Source organism: Rattus norvegicus, chromosome 7 (assembly GCF_021556685.1).
Source record: "Rattus norvegicus strain SHRSP/BbbUtx chromosome 7, alternate assembly SHRSP_T2T, whole genome shotgun sequence".
Lineage (NCBI taxonomy): Eukaryota > Metazoa > Chordata > Mammalia > Rodentia > Muridae > Rattus > Rattus norvegicus.
In genome coordinates this window covers 73,743,241-73,748,727 of record NC_141540.1, presented here as the reverse complement: position 1 = coordinate 73,748,727, position 5,487 = coordinate 73,743,241, and the positions used below count along the sequence as shown (strand labels likewise).

Genomic DNA, 5,487 nt, shown 5'->3' with positions numbered 1-5,487 from the left:
GATAAGGACAGAGGGTTTTTTCCCCCTGTTGTTTGTTTTTAGATTATTTTATTTTAAAATTTTTATAGGTGTGTTGGTAAGTAGTATTTGCACATTAAAGTAAGTGATCACTGAGACCAAAGAGGATTTCAGAGCCTCTGAGGCTGTAGTTTAACCTAGTGTGAGTGCTGGAACCACACTCCTGTCATCTATGAGAAGAGCTCACATTCTTAAACACTATCTCCTCAGTTCCAGGCCGGGATTCTTCCCAAGTTACTTTTTGGCTTCTCCTCTTGTTATAATTTTTAGGATGCTTTTTTTGTGTATTGAATCACTTTCTATCTCTTGTGTTACTTTGGTTCCAAATTAACACTTGAATTTATTTAATTTATTTTAACAAATATTTAGCTTATCTAACACACACACTCAAATCTTTGCTAGTTTTTAGTGGGTAAAGAAAAATATGAATTAAAAGTCATTTCTTACCTCAAAAAACTAGCTGGAATTCCACGTAGGATGGGCACCCAAATAATGCTAAAGAGAAAACAGAGGGGGAGGAGAGAATAGTGTGGGGGAAAGCTAAGTTACAGAAACTTGAATGCAAAAATTTGCCATCCTCAAATGTGCCTGATTAGCATGGCCCGGCTTCCCCTGAATTAATATCTTTAAAAGTACTCTTTCTTGACACACTGGGAAGGCTTCTATGCAGTCAGCATGATCTAGGAATATAAATTGACATGACCTTTATAATGGGAGCTTGAATCCTATTCAAATTCCTTAAAAGCATGCATGCTGTTTACTCTAGGCATTTATCTTAAGACAATCATCCTGGTTAGGTATCTGGTCCTATTGGCAAAGGATTCATTGTAACATTGTTTATAAAGATTTTCAAAGACAAAAAGGCAAATTTCTAATTTATAGAAGAGTAAGTAAATTATTTTGAATCTGCATATTTGAATGTTATTTAGTTACTGGATACAAAGTTACAGATTATCATCACTATTTTTCAATGAGAAAGGCTAGTTATAACATGGAATACTTCAGATAATTTCCTAAGTGGGCAAAGGTTGAGTATGCTTGTATATACATGGATAAAACTACTGAAGTCTATCTCTGGTGATATAATTAGGCCATTTTTTTCTCTATACTTTCATGTCTGTATTCTACCTTGTGACCAGAAAATAGGGAATTTTTATTGTTGCTGTTGTTGTTTAATGAAGATGTGAACATGTCAGCCTATTCAGTGGTTCTATTTTAGTCTGCCATCTAATTACCAAATAATTTCCTGAAGACTCAAGGCGCCTCACAGGAAATCTATAGATGGCCAACTACCCAACTTGGGTAAGTCACACTCTTTCCCATCATCAATCAATGTCTTCATTCCTTGATTTCCAATACCTATTATTTTCCTGACTCTGTTCTTAAACCCATTCTAGATGAAAGCCATCTCATCTTTGTCCAGCTCTCACTTGATCAATGTTCCCCAGGAGTGGTTTATCTCTAGTTGAAACATGCCATCTGTTTTTCCCAAAGATAATAGCCAAAATTCATTCATTTCTGCTTATTTCTTCTGATTGATGGGTATTTCGACACGTAATTTTGTTCCTGTGTCCCTCCAGTCTTTTAGTCTTTTTGCAGAAGTCTTGCTGTTTCTTCTTTCGCTGTGTTCCTGGGTGTCAAAATAGATAAGGAGAGAGTATCATATGCCTGATGAAATATGAATCACACTATCTACCAGAGGCTCAGATAAAAGAGAAAATGGTATCTAGAACCTACTTCAGCATGCAGACCAATTTGATCTATGAAAGAGAACTTTTAAAAAAAGTCTAGCTCTCTGGTTTGAGAAATTTGTTAAATCATCCAATTTCCTTTCTCAGCTTTAGATCACGAAGCTTTAGCTAGGCTGTCAGTGGGTGGGCTTGAGACCAGTTCTCATTACCCAGCACTGACTGACCTCAAATTCATGGCAGCCCTCCTGCCTCAGTTACTGAACTGATGGCATTAAAAATTCACCATCATGCTCTAATTGAGAACTCAATTTTAGCTTGATTCTTAAAGTTAGCACACAGGCCTGTAGGTTTTATTATGGTTGTTTCATACATACGTGTCATGACATTTTCTTCTTATTCAGCCATTTTGCCCTTCCCTCTACTTCCTTCCTACTGATCCTCTTCCTTCTAAACCGTCCCATTTTATGCCTTCATGCCATGTGTTTCATTATTGTTTCTCTCTACCTTAAAATCTCTAAATCTCTTCCTCCCCTCTCATGATCCTCTTTCTATTTTTATACCCTAAACACACACACACACACACACACACACACACACACACACACACACACATCTTAACACATCTATATTCCACATGTGAGAGAATATATTTGTGATTTTTGGCTTATTTCACATTTGATTTTCTTTTTGTGATATGTGGTCTCTCTTCCTACCCTAGGCTGCACATGAGCTCACAGTCCTCTGACATCAGCTTCTTGGGTGCTGCATGTACCATGATTCCTTGGCTTGAAGACAGAAAATTTTAGTTACAAAAAAGGGGGATTTAGGAGGTTTCCACCTGTCAGCAAAGCTGAAAGCCTGTCTCCAGGAGCACTGACACACCTGAGAGCAGAGGTAAAACCACACTTCTGCTCTGAGGGACCAGTCTGGAACCCTCAGGACAAAGGAACCAAGGAGCAATCTGGGACAGGATACCTGCAATTTCAGCCTGAGCCTAGAGCAGAACCATAGTTCCCTGTACCCAGATCCTGTCAGGAGAAAAATGAACTCTCAGAAGTGCTGACAATCCTGAGAGCACAGGTGAGAACACCACATCTACTTACATTCCTGGCCCAAGAGCCACCTGCCTGGAGAACTCTGGACACAGGAACTGAGGAGCAGTCTAAAATAGTGCAGTATCTGCCTGCACCCAGATCTGACCCTGTGACACAGCTCTCTGTCCCCAGAACCCGCTGGGAGAAAGCCTGTCTTCAGTCCCAGTTATTCTGCAGCCAATCAGCCACCCAGCTCTCCCCATATCCTATTGCTGTCTGAGCCAACCAAGGTAGGGCCTCCAGCACACAGAACTTCCAGCAAGCTGTCTCCCACAATTGTTTCTGGATGTAGCTTTTTAGCTGGATGAAGATGTATAATTACTATAGCTATACACATACACAACATTCATATTCACACACTGCTGATCCCAGGCTGAATATTTTGTCTTTTGAGTTTGAAATAGCTTTCTCAGTGCACCATCCAGATAATTCTGAGTCCCTGACATAATAGTCCCTCTCTATTACATGCTAACCACAATCCACTGAGAGGCATACTTAAAGGAAAGAAGCTCCACTATTGTGTTCCAATCATTTGAAATAAAGCTTGGTGTGATAGTAAACATTTGGCAGTATTTGAATATCACTCACAGGAATGATTTGCATCTGTCTTCCAAGCATGCTAGTAATTCTGTAAACAGAGAGCAAGTCTCTATCTCATCCCTGATGTAGTCTTGGAGTATACGATGTTGTCTATAAACAGAACATTGCTGAAGATTACATTGCTGAAAGTTAAATACACAAGAGCAAGGTCTATCACTGGCCTCCCACAAATTGCAGTTTAGTGGGAAGACTATTACAGATTTTTTTATCCTATGTGAGAAATGCAATGAGGTACAGAAGCAGAAGACAAGAAAAACAGACTGAAGGTCGATTTTATGCCTTCTAGATGGCAGTTAAACAAAAATACACGATGGAGGAAATAGTCATTGTCACTCTTGGTCATGTGAGCAGTACCTAAACCTAAGAAAGGAGTTGGTGACCAAGAAGTCAGAGCCTCCAGGAGACAGAGCCTTAAACCAAGGGACAGATCGCTGAGCTCAGGACAGAGACATTGAAGTTCATCTCTGATTCTGTATCTTTGGTTACTGTGATGGTTTGTGTATGCTTGTCCCAGAGAGTGGCACTATTAGAAGGTGTGGCCTCGTTTGAGTAGGTGTCACTATGAGCATGGGCTTAAGACCCTCATCCTAGCTACCTGGAAGTCAATATTCTGAGCAGCCTTCAGATGAAGATGTAGAACTCTCAGCTCCTCCTGCACCATGCCTGCCTTGATGCTGCTGTATTCCTGCCTTGAAGATAATGGACTAAACTTCTGAACCTCTAAGCCAGACCCAATTAAATGTTGTCCATATAAGAGTTATAAGAGTTGCCTTGGGCATGGTGTTGGTTCACAGCAGTAAAGCCCTAACTAAGACAGAAGTTGGTACCAGAAGTGGAGTATTGCTGTGTTAGGCATGACTATGCTTTTGCTTGAAAGAATGTGGGTTTAAGGTCTTTAGACTTGGACAGCAGTGGAATGCTTTAAGTGGGGCTTCATTGGCTATCCTAGTATAAATATGGAAGATTTTTTGCTGAGAGTGATTTGAAATGTGAAGACCCGGCCTAAGATGTTTCAGTGGAGAAGAATTTCAGTATGTGGCCTAGAGGCTGTTTTGTGGTATTTTGGTGAAGAATGTGGCTGCTTTTTTCCCTTGTCTGAAGACGCTACATGAGGTTAAGGTAAACAGATTTACAACAAAGGAAGTCTCAATAGAGCCCAGCAGAGACTTTGTTCTCTGTGAACAAGCATAGCAAGCTTAGAAAGCAAATATAAAATACATGGTTTGAGTTTAAAGGAGCACCAGGAAGTGAAATGGAGCTGAATCCTGTGTTCTAGGGGATAGCAGATTAAGGGAGTGAGACTTTGGGGCAAGATCTTACCCAGCTACCTTTAGATCTAGGCATGGTAGCGCACACCTTTAATCCCAGGCATGCAGATCTCTGATTTCAAGGTCAATCTACAGACCAAGATCCAGGACAGCCAAGCTTAGGCAATGAAGGAGTTGGAAAACAGAAAACTAGACATAATGTAATAGAACAAAGATCGTACAAGCAGTAGGACTTGGCAGCTTCAGTCATGTGTCTCTGGCTTTAGAGTGAAAAATAGAAGCGACTACTGGGACAATTGATGCTGGTTAGCTAGAGCCAAGAAATTAGCAGGGATTAAGAAGAGAGCAGCATCACTTAGGTGAAATCTTCTGGGAAGTGTTGTCCAAGAGCACATAGAAGCTATGTTCCAGAGATAGCCAAAGTTGTACCTCGTGCTACAGGTGTACTTGGTAGTGTGTAAGAGTCACCCAGATGGTACTGGTTTTGAAGGCACAAAGGGATCATGTGCCTTGTGCCTGTGGCTTGGCATGTGAGAGGCCATGGAAGGTATAGCCTCAGTTGTGGTTGGCGGCCCAGGACTGAAAAAGTCAGGCAAAGAAGTTGAGGCATGGCACCCTGAAGAGAGCCTATGAGAGGCTATTGGTGAAGTCTAGTTGTTGCAGAAGACCCCAGTATATTGGCGTTGACAGTACCATGGGATGATCAGCAGTGGCAGTGGAGTGGATCAACCAGAGCTTAGAGTGCTACAGGGCAGAGCTAGAGAAGTAACATCAGCCCTTTGGAAGAGCCCAGAAGATCATGTGTGCATTCCAGAC

At 41.1% G+C, this 5,487-nt stretch overlaps 1 long non-coding RNA gene across 1 annotated transcript; it reads right to left on the bottom strand.

The window, feature by feature from the left end:
- Positions 1-300: 300 nt before the first annotated feature.
- LOC134479601 (uncharacterized) lies at positions 301-5,487 on the bottom strand. Its single transcript, XR_015626132.1, has 3 exons — positions 5,365-5,487; positions 3,392-3,493; positions 301-1,648 (listed from the first exon to the last, which is right to left on the bottom strand). It is a non-coding gene; the product is annotated as an uncharacterized LOC134479601 (long non-coding RNA).